Source organism: Urocampus carinirostris, chromosome 4, assembly GCF_059441175.1.
Source record: "Urocampus carinirostris isolate Australia breed hairy pipefish chromosome 4, RoL_Ucar_1.0, whole genome shotgun sequence".
NCBI classification, from domain to species: Eukaryota; Metazoa; Chordata; class Actinopteri; order Syngnathiformes; family Syngnathidae; genus Urocampus; species Urocampus carinirostris.
This window is the reverse complement of record NC_142352.1, coordinates 45,997,958-46,011,892: the sequence shown is the minus strand read 5'-3', so window position 1 is coordinate 46,011,892 and position 13,935 is coordinate 45,997,958. Positions and strand designations below refer to the sequence as shown.

General features: G+C 39.9%; 13 non-coding genes across 13 annotated transcripts; all 13 read right to left on the bottom strand.

Annotated features, from left to right (window-relative positions):
- Positions 1–344: 344 nt before the first annotated feature.
- Positions 345–417, bottom strand: trnav-aac (transfer RNA valine (anticodon AAC)). Its single transcript has one exon. It is a non-coding gene; the product is annotated as a tRNA-Val (tRNA).
- A 995-nt stretch (positions 418–1,412) lies between these two features.
- On the bottom strand, positions 1,413–1,485 carry trnav-uac (transfer RNA valine (anticodon UAC)). Its single transcript has one exon. It is a non-coding gene; the product is annotated as a tRNA-Val (tRNA).
- Positions 1,486–1,947: 462 nt separating this feature from the next.
- trnav-aac (transfer RNA valine (anticodon AAC)) lies at positions 1,948–2,020 on the bottom strand. Its single transcript has one exon. It is a non-coding gene; the product is annotated as a tRNA-Val (tRNA).
- A 995-nt stretch (positions 2,021–3,015) lies between these two features.
- On the bottom strand, positions 3,016–3,088 carry trnav-uac (transfer RNA valine (anticodon UAC)). Its single transcript has one exon. It is a non-coding gene; the product is annotated as a tRNA-Val (tRNA).
- A 1,531-nt stretch (positions 3,089–4,619) lies between these two features.
- Positions 4,620–4,692, bottom strand: trnav-uac (transfer RNA valine (anticodon UAC)). Its single transcript has one exon. It is a non-coding gene; the product is annotated as a tRNA-Val (tRNA).
- Positions 4,693–5,154: 462 nt separating this feature from the next.
- On the bottom strand, positions 5,155–5,227 carry trnav-uac (transfer RNA valine (anticodon UAC)). The gene has a single exon. It is a non-coding gene; the product is annotated as a tRNA-Val (tRNA).
- Positions 5,228–5,691: 464 nt separating this feature from the next.
- trnav-aac (transfer RNA valine (anticodon AAC)) lies at positions 5,692–5,764 on the bottom strand. The gene has a single exon. It is a non-coding gene; the product is annotated as a tRNA-Val (tRNA).
- A 1,528-nt stretch (positions 5,765–7,292) lies between these two features.
- On the bottom strand, positions 7,293–7,365 carry trnav-uac (transfer RNA valine (anticodon UAC)). Its single transcript has one exon. It is a non-coding gene; the product is annotated as a tRNA-Val (tRNA).
- Positions 7,366–7,827: 462 nt separating this feature from the next.
- On the bottom strand, positions 7,828–7,900 carry trnav-aac (transfer RNA valine (anticodon AAC)). The gene has a single exon. It is a non-coding gene; the product is annotated as a tRNA-Val (tRNA).
- Positions 7,901–9,966: 2,066 nt separating this feature from the next.
- Positions 9,967–10,039, bottom strand: trnav-uac (transfer RNA valine (anticodon UAC)). The gene has a single exon. It is a non-coding gene; the product is annotated as a tRNA-Val (tRNA).
- A 462-nt stretch (positions 10,040–10,501) lies between these two features.
- On the bottom strand, positions 10,502–10,574 carry trnav-aac (transfer RNA valine (anticodon AAC)). The gene has a single exon. It is a non-coding gene; the product is annotated as a tRNA-Val (tRNA).
- A 1,526-nt stretch (positions 10,575–12,100) lies between these two features.
- trnav-uac (transfer RNA valine (anticodon UAC)) lies at positions 12,101–12,173 on the bottom strand. The gene has a single exon. It is a non-coding gene; the product is annotated as a tRNA-Val (tRNA).
- A 1,531-nt stretch (positions 12,174–13,704) lies between these two features.
- On the bottom strand, positions 13,705–13,777 carry trnav-cac (transfer RNA valine (anticodon CAC)). Its single transcript has one exon. It is a non-coding gene; the product is annotated as a tRNA-Val (tRNA).
- Positions 13,778–13,935: the final 158 nt, after the last annotated feature.

Sequence of the window (13,935 nt, the reverse complement as noted above, 5' to 3'; positions counted from 1 at the left end):
CCAAATCAGGGACCTTTCTCCTGTGAGGCAAATGATATCATCACCCTAATTTGGAAACAGCTGACTGTTGTTTCACTATGAAAGCGCCACAAACAAAGTAGTTGGGTAGTTTCGAAAACTAACAAAAGGCAGAATATGATCAGCTAGAAAGTGACACCAGTTGTTATTGTTAGAAACCTGGTATCGAATCGGTGACCTTTCTAGTTTGAGGTGAATGCGAAAACCACTACAGTGTAGAAACAGCTGACTACTGCAACAATGTGAAAGAGCCAAACTCAAAGTAGTTAGTTTCGAATTGCTGTAAAAAAGGGTGTTTTTTTTTAAATCAAAAAGGGTATTCAGAATGTTTCCACCTGGTTTCGAACCAGGGACCTATCGCGTGTTAGGCGAATGTGATAACCACTGCACTATGGAAACAGCTGATATGTCAAAAATATGAAAGAGCCACAGACAAATTGATCAGGTAGTTAAGAATCGTTCCGAAAAACTCATTTTTTCAGTTCAAATGTGAAACCAATGGGATGCTTCCACCCAGTGCCAAATCAGGGACCTTTCTCCTGTGAGGCAAATGATATCATCACCCTAATTTGGAAACAGCTGACTGTTGTTTCACTATGAAAGCGCCACAAACAAAGTAGTTGGGTAGTTTCGAAAACTAACAAAAGGCAGAATATGATCAGCTAGAAGGTGACACCAGTGGTTATTGTTGCAACCTGGTATCGAATCGGTGACCTTTCTAGTTTGAGGTGAATGCAAAAACCACTACAGTGTAGAAACAGCTGACTACTGCAACAATGTGAAAGAGCCAAACCCAAAGTAGTTAGTTTCGAATTGCTGTAAAAAAGGGTGTTTTTTTACTCAAAAAGTGTATTCAGAATGTTTCCCCCTGGTTTCGAACCAGGGACCTATCGCGTGTTAGGCGAGTGTGATAACCACTACACTATGGAAACAGCTGATATGTCAAAAATATGAAAGAGCCACAGACAAATTGATCAGGTAGTTAAGAATCGTTCCGAAAAACTCATTTTTTCAGTTCAAATGTGAAACCAATGGGATGCTTCCACCCAGTGCCAAATCAGGGACCTTTCTCCTGTGAGGCAAATGATATCATCACCCTAATTTGGAAACAGCTGACTGTTGTTTTACTATGAAAGCGCCACAAACAAAGTAGTTGGGTCGTTTCGAAAAGCAACAAAAGGCAGAATATGATCAGCTAGAAGGTGACACCAGTTGTTATTGTTAGAAAACTGGTATCGAATCGGTGACCTTTCTAGTTTGAGGTGAATGTGAAAACCACTACAGTGTAGAAACAGCTGACTACTGCAACAATGTGAAAGAGCCAAACCCAAAGTAGTTAGTTTCGAATTGCTGTAAAAAAGGGTGTTTTTTTAAATCAAAAAGGGTATTCAGAATGTTTCCACCTGGTTTCGAACCAGGGACCTATCGCATGTAAGGCAATCGTGATAACCACTACACTATGGAAACAGCTGATATGTTAAAAATATGAAAGAGCCACAGACAAATTGATCAGGTAGTTAAGAATCGTTCCGAAAAACTCATTTTTTCAGTTCAAATGTGAAACCAATGGGATGCTTCCACCCAGTGCCAAATCAGGGACCTTTCTCCTGTGAGGCAAATGATATCATCACCCTAATTTGGAAACAGCTGACTGTTGTTTCACTATGAAAGCGCCACAAACAAAGTAGTTGGGTAGTTTCGAAAACTAACAAAAGGCAGAATATGATCAGCTAGAAGGTGACACCAGTTGTTATTGTTAGAAACCTGGTATCGAATCGGTGACCTTTCTAGTTTGAGGTTAATGCAAAAACCACTACAGTGTAGAAACAGCTGACTACTGCAACAATGTGAACGAGCCAAACTCAAAGTAGTTAGTTTCAAATTGCTGGAAAAAAGGGTGTTTTTTCAACTCAAAAAGTGTATTCAGAATGTTTCCACCTGGTTTCGAACCAGGGACCTATCGCGTGTTAGGCGAGTGTGATAACCACTACACTATGGAAACAGCTGATATGTCAAAAATATGAAAGAGCCACAGACAAATATATCAGGTAGTTAAGAATCGTTCCGAAAAACTCATTTTTTCAGTTCAAATGTGAAACCAATGGGATGCTTCCACCCAGTGCCAAATCAGGGACCTTTCTCCTGTGAGGCAAATGATATCATCACCCTAATTTGGAAACAGCTAACTGTTGTTTCACTATGAAAGCGCCACAAACAAAGTAGTTGGGTAGTTTCGAAAACTAACAAAAGGCAGAATATGATCAGCTAGAAGGTGACACCAGTTGTTATTGTTAGAAACCTGGTATCGAATCGGTGACCTTTCTAGTTTGAGGTGAATGTGAAAACCACTACAGTGTAGAAACAGCTGACTACTGCAACAATGTGAAAGAGCCAAACTCAAAGTAGTTAGTTTCGAATTGCTGTAAAAAAGGGTGTTTTTTTAAATCAAAAAGGGTATTCAGAATGTTTCCACCTGGTTTCGAACCAGGGACCTATTGCGTGTTAGACGAGTGTGATAACCAATACACTATGGAAACAGCTGATATGTCAAAAATATGGAAGAGACACAGACAAATTGATCAGGTAGTTAAGAATCGGTCCGAAAAACTCATTTTTTCAGTTCAAATGTGAAACCAATGGGATGCTTCCACCCTGTGCCAAATCAGGGACCTTTCTCCTGTGAGGCAAATGATATCATCACCCTACTTTGGAAACAACTGACTGTTGTTTCACTATGAAAGCGCCACAAACAAAGTAGTTGGGTAGTTTCGAAAACTAACAAAAGGCAGAATATGATCAGCTAGAAGGTGACACCAGTCGTTTTTGTTGCAACTTGGTATCGAATCGGTGACCTTTTTAGTTTAAGGTAAATGTGTTAACCACTACAGTGTAGAAACAGCTGACTGCTGCAACAATATGAAAGAGCCAAACTCAAAGTAGTTAGTTTCGAATCGCTGTAAAAAAGGGTGTTTTTTTAAATCATGAGGGTATTCAGATTGTTTCCACCTGGTTTCGAACCAGGGACCTATCGCGTGTAAGGCGATCGTGATAACCACTACACTATGGAAACAGCTGATATGTCAAAAATATGAAAGAGCCACAGACAAATTGATCAGGTAGTTAAGAATCGTTCCGAAAAACTCATTTTTTCAGTTCAAATGTGAAACCAATGGGATGCTTCCACCCTGTGCCAAATCAGGGACCTTTCTCCTGTGAGGCAAATGATATCATCACCCTACTTTGGAAACAACTGACTGTTGTTTCACTATGAAAGCGCCACAAACAAAGTAGTTGGGTAGTTTCGAAAACTAACAAAAGGCAGAATATGATCAGCTAGAAGGTGACACCAGTTGTTATTGTTAGAAACCTAGTATCGAATCGGTGACCTTTCTAGTTTGAGGTGAATGCAAAAACCACTACAGTGTAGAAACAGCTGACTACTGCAACAATGTGAACGAGCCAAACTCAAAGTAGTTAGTTTCGAATTGCTGTAAAAAATGGTGTTTTTTTAAATCAAAAAGGGTATTCAGAATGTTTCCACCTGGTTTCGAACCAGGGACCTATCGCGTGTGAGGCGAGCGTGATAACTACTACACTATCGAAACAGCTGATATGTCAAAAATATGAAAGAGCGACAGACAAATTGATCAGGTAGTTAAGAATCGTTCCGAAAAACTCATTTTTTCAGTTCAAATGTGAAACCAATGGGATGCTTCCACCCAGTGCCAAATCAGGGACCTTTCTCCTGTGAGGCAAATGATATCATCACCCTAATTTGGAAACAGCTGACTGTTGTTTCACTATGAAAGCGCCACAAACAAAGTAGTTGGGTAGTTTCGAAAACTAACAAAAGGCAGAATATGATCAGCTAGAAGGTGACACCAGTTGTTGTTGTTAGAAACCTGGTATCGAATCGGTGACCTTTCTAGTTTGAGGTGAATGCAAAAACCACTACAGTGTAGAAACAGCTGACTACTGCAACAATGTGAAAGAGCCAAAGTCAAAGTAGTTAGTTTCGAATTGCTGTAAAAAAGGGTGTTTTTTTTAACTCAAAGAGTGTATTCAGAATGTTTCCTCCTGGTTTCGAACCAGGGAACTATCACGTGTTAGGCGAGTGCGATAACCACTACACTATGGAAACAGCTGATATGTCAAAAATATGAAAGAGCCACAGACAAATTGATCAGGTAGTTAAGAATCGTTCCGAAAAACTCATTTTTTCAGTTCAAATGTGAAACCAATGGGATGCTTCCACCCAGTGCCAAATCAGGGACCTTTCTCCTGTGAGGCAAATGTGATCATCACCCTAATTGGGAAACAGCTGACTGTTGTTTCACTATGAAAGCGCCACAAACAAAGTAGTTGGGTAGTTTCGAAAATTAACAAAAGGCAGAATATGATCAGCTAGAAGGTGACACCAGTCGTTATTGTTGCAACTTGGTATCGAATCGGTGACCTTTTTAGTTTAAGGTAAATGTGTTAACCACTACAGTGGAGAAACAGCTGACTGCTGCAACAATATGAAAGAGCCAAACTCAAAGTAGTTAGTTTCGAATCGCTGTAAAAAAGGGTGTTTTTTTAAATCATAAGGGTATTCAGATTGTTTCCACCTGGTTTCGAACCAGGGACCTATCGCGTGTAAGGCGATCATGATAACCACTACACTATGGAAACAGCTGATATGTCAAAAATATGAAAGAGCCACAGACAAATTGATCAGGTAGTTAAGAATCGTTCCGAAAAACTCATTTTTTCAGTTCAAATGTGAAACCAATGGGATGCTTCCACCCAGTGCCAAATCAGGGACCTTTCTCCTGTGAGGCAAATGATATCATCACCCTAATTTGGAAACAGCTGACTGTTGTTTCACTATGAAAGCGCCACAAACAAAGTAGTTGGGTAGTTTCGAAAACTAACAAAAGGCAGAATATGATCAGCTAGAAGGTGACACCAGTTGTTATTGTTAGAAACCTGGTATCGAATCGGTGACCTTTCTAGTTTGAGGTGAATGCAAAAACCACTACAGTGTAGAAACAGCTGACTACTGCAACAATGTGAACGAGCCAAACTCAAAGTAGTTAGTTTCGAATTGCTGGAAAAAAGGGTGTTTTTTTAACTCAAAAAGTGTATTCAGAATGTTTCCACCTGGTTTCGAACCAGGGACCTATCGCGTGTAAGGCGATCGTGATAACCACTACACTATGGAAACAGCTGATATGTCAAAAATATGAAAGAGCCACAGACAAATTTATCAGGTAGTTAAGAATCGTTCCGAAAAACTCATTTTTTCAGTTCAAATGTGAAACCAATGGGATGCTTCCACCCAGTGCCAAATCAGGGACCTTTCTCCTGTGAGGCAAATGATATCATCACCCTAATTTGGAAACAGCTGACTGTTGTTTCACTATGAAAGCGCCACAAACAAAGTAGTTGGGTAGTTTCGAAAACTAACAAAAGGCAGAATATGATCAGCTAGAAGGTGACACCAGTTGTTATTGTTAGAAACCTGGTATCGAATCGGTGACCTTTCTAGTTTGAGGTGAATGCAAAAACCACTACAGTGTAGAAACAGCTGACTACTGCAACAATGTGAAAGAGCCAAACTCAAAGTAGTTAGTTTCGAATTGCTGTAAAAAAGGGTGTTTTTTTTTAAATCAAAAAGGGTATTCAGAATGTTTCCACCTGGTTTCGAACCAGGGACCTAGCGCGTGTTAGGCGAGTGTGATAACCACTACACTATGGAAACAGCTGATATGTCAAATATATGAAAGAGCCACAGACAGATTGATCAGGTAGTTAAGAATCGTTCCGAAAAACTCATTTTTTCAGTTCAAATGTGAAACCAATGGGATGCTTCCACCCAGTGCCAAATCAGGGACCTTTCTCCTGTGAGGCAAATGTGATCATCACCCTAATTTGGAAACAGCTGACTGTTGTTTCACTATGAAAGCGCCACAAACATAATAGTTGGGTAGTTTCGAAAACTAACAAAAGGCAGAATATGATCAGCTAGAAGGTGACAACAGTGGTTATTGTTGCAACCTGGTATCGAATCGGTGACCTTTCTAGTTTAAGGTGAATGTGAAAACCACTACAGTGTAGAGACAGCTGACTACTGCAACAATGTGAAAGAGCCAAACTCAAAGTAGTTAGTTTCGAATTGCTGTAAAAAAGGGTGTTTTTTTACTCAAAAAGTGTATTCAGAATGTTTCCCCCTGGTTTCGAACCAGGGACCTATCGCGTGTTAGGCGAGTGTGATAACCACTACACTATGGAAACAGCTGATATGTCAAAAATATGAAAGAGCCACAGACAAATTGATCAGGTAGTTAAGAATCGTTCCGAAAAACTCATTTTTTCAGTTCAAATGTGAAACCAATGGGATGCTTCCACCCAGTGCCAAATCAGGGACCTTTCTCCTGTGAGGCAAATGTGATCATCACCCTAATTTGGAAACAGCTGACTGTTGTTTCACTATGAAAGCGCCACAAACAAAGTAGTTGGGTAGTTTCGAAAACTAACAAAAGGCAGAATATGATCAGCTAGAAGGTGACACCAGTGGTTATTGTTGCAACCTGGTATCGAATCGGTGACCTTTCTAGTTTGAGGTGAATGCAAAAACCACTACAGTGTAGAAACAGCTGACTACTGCAACAATGTGAAAGAGCCAAACCCAAAGTAGTTAGTTTCGAATTGCTGTAAAAAAGGGTGTTTTTTTACTCAAAAAGTGTATTCAGAATGTTTCCCCCTGGTTTCGAACCAGGGACCTATCGCGTGTTAGGCGAGTGTGATAACCACTACACTATGGAAACAGCTGATATGTCAAAAATATGAAAGAGCCACAGACAAATTGATCAGGTAGTTAAGAATCGTTCCGAAAAACTCATTTTTTCAGTTCAAATGTGAAACCAATGGGATGCTTCCACCCAGTGCCAAATCAGGGACCTTTCTCCTGTGAGGCAAATGATATCATCACCCTAATTTGGAAACAGCTGACTGTTGTTTTACTATGAAAGCGCCACAAACAAAGTAGTTGGGTCGTTTCGAAAAGCAACAAAAGGCAGAATATGATCAGCTAGAAGGTGACACCAGTTGTTATTGTTAGAAAACTGGTATCGAATCGGTGACCTTTCTAGTTTGAGGTGAATGTGAAAACCACTACAGTGTAGAAACAGCTGACTACTGCAACAATGTGAAAGAGCCAAACCCAAAGTAGTTAGTTTCGAATTGCTGTAAAAAAGGGTGTTTTTTTAAATCAAAAAGGGTATTCAGAATGTTTCCACCTGGTTTCGAACCAGGGACCTATCGCATGTAAGGCAATCGTGATAACCACTACACTATGGAAACAGCTGATATGTTAAAAATATGAAAGAGCCACAGACAAATTGATCAGGTAGTTAAGAATCGTTCCGAAAAACTCATTTTTTCAGTTCAAATGTGAAACCAATGGGATGCTTCCACCCAGTGCCAAATCAGGGACCTTTCTCCTGTGAGGCAAATGATATCATCACCCTAATTTGGAAACAGCTGACTGTTGTTTCACTATGAAAGCGCCACAAACAAAGTAGTTGGGTAGTTTCGAAAACTAACAAAAGGCAGAATATGATCAGCTAGAAGGTGACACCAGTTGTTATTGTTAGAAACCTGGTATCGAATCGGTGACCTTTCTAGTTTGAGGTGAATGCAAAAACCACTACAGTGTAGAAACAGCTGACTACTGCAACAATGTGAACGAGCCAAACTCAAAGTAGTTAGTTTCAAATTGCTGGAAAAAAGGGTGTTTTTTCAACTCAAAAAGTGTATTCAGAATGTTTCCACCTGGTTTCGAACCAGGGACCTATCGCGTGTTAGGCGAGTGTGATAACCACTACACTATGGAAACAGCTGATATGTCAAAAATATGAAAGAGCCACAGACAAATTTATCAGGTAGTTAAGAATCGTTCCGAAAAACTCATTTTTTCAGTTCAAATGTGAAACCAATGGGATGCTTCCACCCAGTGCCAAATCAGGGACCTTTCTCCTGTGAGGCAAATGATATCATCACCCTAATTTGGAAACAGCTGACTGTTGTTTCACTATGAAAGCGCCACAAACAAAGTAGTTGGGTAGTTTCGAAAACTAACAAAAGGCAGAATATGATCAGCTAGAAGGTGACACCAGTTGTTATTGTTAGAAACCTGGTATCGAATCGGTGACCTTTCTAGTTTGAGGTGAATGTGAAAACCACTACAGTGTAGAAACAGCTGACTACTGCAACAATGTGAAAGAGCCAAACTCAAAGTAGTTAGTTTCGAATTGCTGTAAAAAAGGGTGTTTTTTTAAATCAAAAAGGGTATTCAGAATGTTTCCACCTGGTTTCGAACCAGGGACCTATTGCGTGTTAGACGAGTGTGATAACCAATACACTATGGAAACAGCTGATATGTCAAAAATATGGAAGAGACACAGACAAATTGATCAGGTAGTTAAGAATCGGTCCGAAAAACTCATTTTTTCAGTTCAAATGTGAAACCAATGGGATGCTTCCACCCTGTGCCAAATCAGGGACCTTTCTCCTGTGAGGCAAATGATATCATCACCCTACTTTGGAAACAACTGACTGTTGTTTCACTATGAAAGCGCCACAAACAAAGTAGTTGGGTAGTTTCGAAAACTAACAAAAGGCAGAATATGATCAGCTAGAAGGTGACACCAGTTGTTATTGTTAGAAACCTAGTATCGAATCGGTGACCTTTCTAGTTTGAGGTGAATGCAAAAACCACTACAGTGTAGAAACAGCTGACTACTGCAACAATGTGAACGAGCCAAACTCAAAGTAGTTAGTTTCGAATTGCTGTAAAAAATGGTGTTTTTTTAAATCAAAAAGGGTATTCAGAATGTTTCCACCTGGTTTCGAACCAGGGACCTATCGCGTGTGAGGCGAGCGTGATAACTACTACACTATCGAAACAGCTGATATGTCAAAAATATGAAAGAGCGACAGACAAATTGATCAGGTAGTTAAGAATCGTTCCGAAAAACTCGTTTTTTCAGTTCAAATGTGAAACCAATGGGATGCTTCCACCCAGTGCCAAATCAGGGACCTTTCTCCTGTGAGGCAAATGATATCATCACCCTAATTTGGAAACAGCTGACTGTTGTTTCACTATGAAAGCGCCACAAACAAAGTAGTTGGGTAGTTTCGAAAACTAACAAAAGGCAGAATATGATCAGCTAGAAGGTGACACCAGTTGTTATTGTTAGAAACCTGGTATCGAATCGGTGACCTTTCTAGTTTGAGGTGAATGCAAAAACCACTACAGTGTAGAAACAGCTGACTACTGCAACAATGTGAAAGAGCCAAAGTCAAAGTAGTTAGTTTCGAATTGCTGTAAAAAAGGGTGTTTTTTTTAACTCAAAGAGTGTATTCAGAATGTTTCCTCCTGGTTTCGAACCAGGGAACTATCACGTGTTAGGCGAGTGCGATAACCACTACACTATGGAAACAGCTGATATGTCAAAAATATGAAAGAGCCACAGACAAATTGATCAGGTAGTTAAGAATCGTTCCGAAAAACTCATTTTTTCAGTTCAAATGTGAAACCAATGGGATGCTTCCACCCAGTGCCAAATCAGGGACCTTTCTCCTGTGAGGCAAATGTGATCATCACCCTAATTGGGAAACAGCTGACTGTTGTTTCACTATGAAAGCGCCACAAACAAAGTAGTTGGGTAGTTTCGAAAATTAACAAAAGGCAGAATATGATCAGCTAGAAGGTGACACCAGTCGTTATTGTTGCAACTTGGTATCGAATCGGTGACCTTTTTAGTTTAAGGTAAATGTGTTAACCACTACAGTGGAGAAACAGCTGACTGCTGCAACAATATGAAAGAGCCAAACTCAAAGTAGTTAGTTTCGAATCGCTGTAAAAAAGGGTGTTTTTTTAAATCATAAGGGTATTCAGATTGTTTCCACCTGGTTTCGAACCAGGGACCTATCGCGTGTAAGGCGATCGTGATAACCACTACACTATGGAAACAGCTGATATGTCAAAAATATGAAAGAGCCACAGACAAATTGATCAGGTAGTTAAGAATCGTTCCGAAAAACTCATTTTTTCAGTTCAAATGTGAAACCAATGGGATGCTTCCACCCAGTGCCAAATCAGGGACCTTTCTCCTGTGAGGCAAATGATATCATCACCCTAATTTGGAAACAGCTGACTGTTGTTTCACTATGAAAGCGCCACAAACAAAGTAGTTGGGTAGTTTCGAAAACTAACAAAAGGCAGAATATGATCAGCTAGAAGGTGACACCAGTTGTTATTGTTAGAAACCTGGTATCGAATCGGTGACCTTTCTAGTTTGAGGTGAATGCAAAAACCACTACAGTGTAGAAACAGCTGACTACTGCAACAATGTGAACGAGCCAAACTCAAAGTAGTTAGTTTCGAATTGCTGGAAAAAAGGGTGTTTTTTTAACTCAAAAAGTGTATTCAGAATGTTTCCACCTGGTTTCGAACCAGGGACCTATCGCGTGTTAGGCGAGTGTGATAACCACTACACTATGGAAACAGCTGATATGTCAAAAATATGAAAGAGCCACAGACAAATTTATCAGGTAGTTAAGAATCGTTCCGAAAAACTCATTTTTTCAGTTCAAATGTGAAACCAATGGGATGCTTCCACCCAGTGCCAAATCAGGGACCTTTCTCCTGTGAGGCAAATGATATCATCACCCTAATTTGGAAACAGCTGACTGTTGTTTGACTATGAAAGCGCCACAAACAAAGTAGTTGGGTAGTTTCGAAAACTAACAAAAGGCAGAATATGATCAGCTAGAAGGTGACACCAGTTGTTATTGTTAGAAACCTGGTATCGAATCGGTGACCTTTCTAGTTTGAGGTGAATGTGAAAACCACTACAGTGTAGAAACAGCTGACTACTGCAACAATGTGAAAGAGCCAAACCCAAAGTAGTTAGTTTCGAATTGCTGTAAAAAAGGGTGTTTTTTAAATCAAAAAGGGTATTCAGAATTATTCCACCTGGTTTCAAACCAGGGACCTATTGCGTGTTAGACGAGTGTGATAACCACTACACTATGGAAACAGCTGATATGTCAAAAATATGGAAGAGACACAGACAAATTGATCAGGTAGTTAAGAATCGGTCCGAAAAACTCATTTTTTCAGTTCAAATGTGAAACCAATGGGATGCTTCCACCCTGTGCCAAATCAGGGACCTTTCTCCTGTGAGGCAAATGATATCATCACCCTACTTTGGAAACAGCTGACTGTTGTTTCACTATGAAAGCGCCACAAACAAAGTAGTTGGGTAGTTTCGAAAACTAACAAAAGGCAGAATATGATCAGCTAGAAGGTGACACCAGTCGTTATTGTTGCAACTTGGTATCGAATCGGTGACCTTTTTAGTTTAAGGTAAATGTGTTAACCACTACAGTGTAGAAACAGCTGACTGCTGCAACAATATGAAAGAGCCAAACTCAAAGTAGTTAGTTTCGAATCGCTGTAAAAAAGGGTGTTTTTTTAAATCATAAGGGTATTCAGATTGTTTCCACCTGGTTTCGAACCAGGGACCTATCGCGTGTAAGGCGATCGTGATAACCACTACACTATGTAAACAGCTGATATGTCAAAAATATGAAAGAGCCACAGACAAATTGATCAGGTAGTTAAGAATCGTTCCGAAAAACTCATTTTTTCAGTTCAAATGTGAAACCAATGGGATGCTTCCACCCAGTGCCAAATCAGGGACCTTTCTCCTGTGAGGCAAATGATATCATCACCCTAATTTGGAAACAGCTGACTGTTGTTTCACTATGAAAGCGCCACAAACAAAGTAGTTGGGTAGTTTCGAAAACTAACAAAAGGCAGAATATGATCAGCTAGAAGGTGACACCAGTCGTTATTGTTGCAACTTGGTATCGAATCGGTGACCTTTTTAGTTTAAGGTAAATGTGTTAACCACTACAGTGTAGAAACAGCTGACTGCTGCAACAATATGAAAGAGCCAAACTCAAAGTAGTTAGTTTCGAATCGCTGTAAAAAGGGGGTTTTTTTAAATCATGAGGGTATTCAGATTGTTTCCACCTGGTTTCGAACCAGGGACCTATCGCGTGTAAGGCAATCGTGATAACCACTACACTATGGAAACAGCTGATATGTCAAAAATATGAAAGAGCCACAGACAAATTGATCAGGTAGTTAAGAATCGTTCCGAAAAACTCATTTTTTCAGTTCAAATGTGAAACCAATGGGATGCTTCCACCCAGTGCCAAATCAGGGACCTTTCTCCTGTGAGGCAAATGATATAATCACCCTAATTTGGAAGCAGCTGACTGTTGTTTCACTATGAAAGCGCCACAAACAAAGTAGTTGGGTAGTTTCGAAAACTAACAAAAGGCAGAATATGATCAGCTAGAAGGTGACACCAGTTGTTATTGTTAGAAACCTAGTATCGAATCGGTGACCTTTCTAGTTTGAGGTGAATGCAAAAACCACTACAGTGTAGAAACAGCTGACTACTGCAACAATGTGAACGAGCCAAACTCAAAGTAGTTAGTTTCGAATTGCTGTAAAAAATGGTGTTTTTTTAAATCAAAAAGGGTATTCAGAATGTTTCCACCTGGTTTCGAACCAGGGACCTATCGCGTGTGAGGCGAGCGTGATAACTATTACACTATCGAAACAGCTGATATGTCAAAAATATGAAAGAGCGACAGACAAATTGATCAGGTAGTTAAGAATCGTTCCGAAAAACTCATTTTTTCAGTTCAAATGTGAAACCAATGGGATGCTTCCACCCAGTGCCAAATCAGGGACCTGTCTCCTGTGAGGCAAATGATATCATCACCCTAATTTGGAAACAGCTGACTGTTGTTTCACTATGAAAGCGCCACAAACAAAGTAGTTGGGTAGTTTCGAAAACTAACAAAAGGCAGAATATGATCAGCTAGAAGGTGACACCAGTTGTTATTGTTAGAAACCTGGTATCGAATCGGTGACCTTTCTAGTTTGAGGTGAATGTGAAAACCACTACAGTGTAGAAGCAGCTGACTACTGCAACAATGTGAAAGAGCCAAACTCAAAGTAGTTAGTTTCGAATTGCTGTAAAAAAGGGTGTTTTTTTAAATCAAAAAGGGTATTCAGAATGTTTCCACCTGGTTTCGAACCAGTGACCTATCGCGTGTGAGGCAATCGTGATAACCACTACACTATGGAAACAGCTGATACGTCAAAAATATGAAAGAGCCACAGACAAATTGATCAGGTAGTTAAGAATCGTTCCGAAAAACTCATTTTTTCAATTCAAATGTGAAACCAATGGGATGCTTCCACCCAGTGCCAAATCAGGGACCTATCTCCTGTGAGGCAAATGATATCATCACCCTAATTTGGAAACAGCTGACTGTTGTTTCACTATGAAAGCGCCACAAACAAAGTAGTTGGGTAGTTTCGAAAACTAACAAAAGGCAGAATATGATCAGCTAGAAGGTGACACCAGTGGTTATTGTTGCAACCTGGTATCGAATCGGTGACCTTTCTAGTTTAAGGTGAATGTGATAACCACTACAGTGTAGAAACAGCTGACTGCTGCAACAATATCAAAGAGCCAGACTCAAAATAGTTAATTTCGAATCGCTGTAAAAAAGGGTGTTTTTTTAAATAAAAAAGGGTATTCAGAAAGTTTCCACCTGGTTTCGAACCAGGGACCTATCGCGTGTGAGGCGATCGTGATAACCACTACACTATGGAAACTGCTGATATGTCAAAAATATGAAAGAGCCACAGACAAATTGATCAGGTAGTTAAGAATCGTTCCGAAAAACTCATTTTTTCAGTTCAAATGTGAAACCAATGGGATGCTTCCACCCAGTGCCAAATCAGGGACCTTTCTCCTGTGAGGCAAATGATAT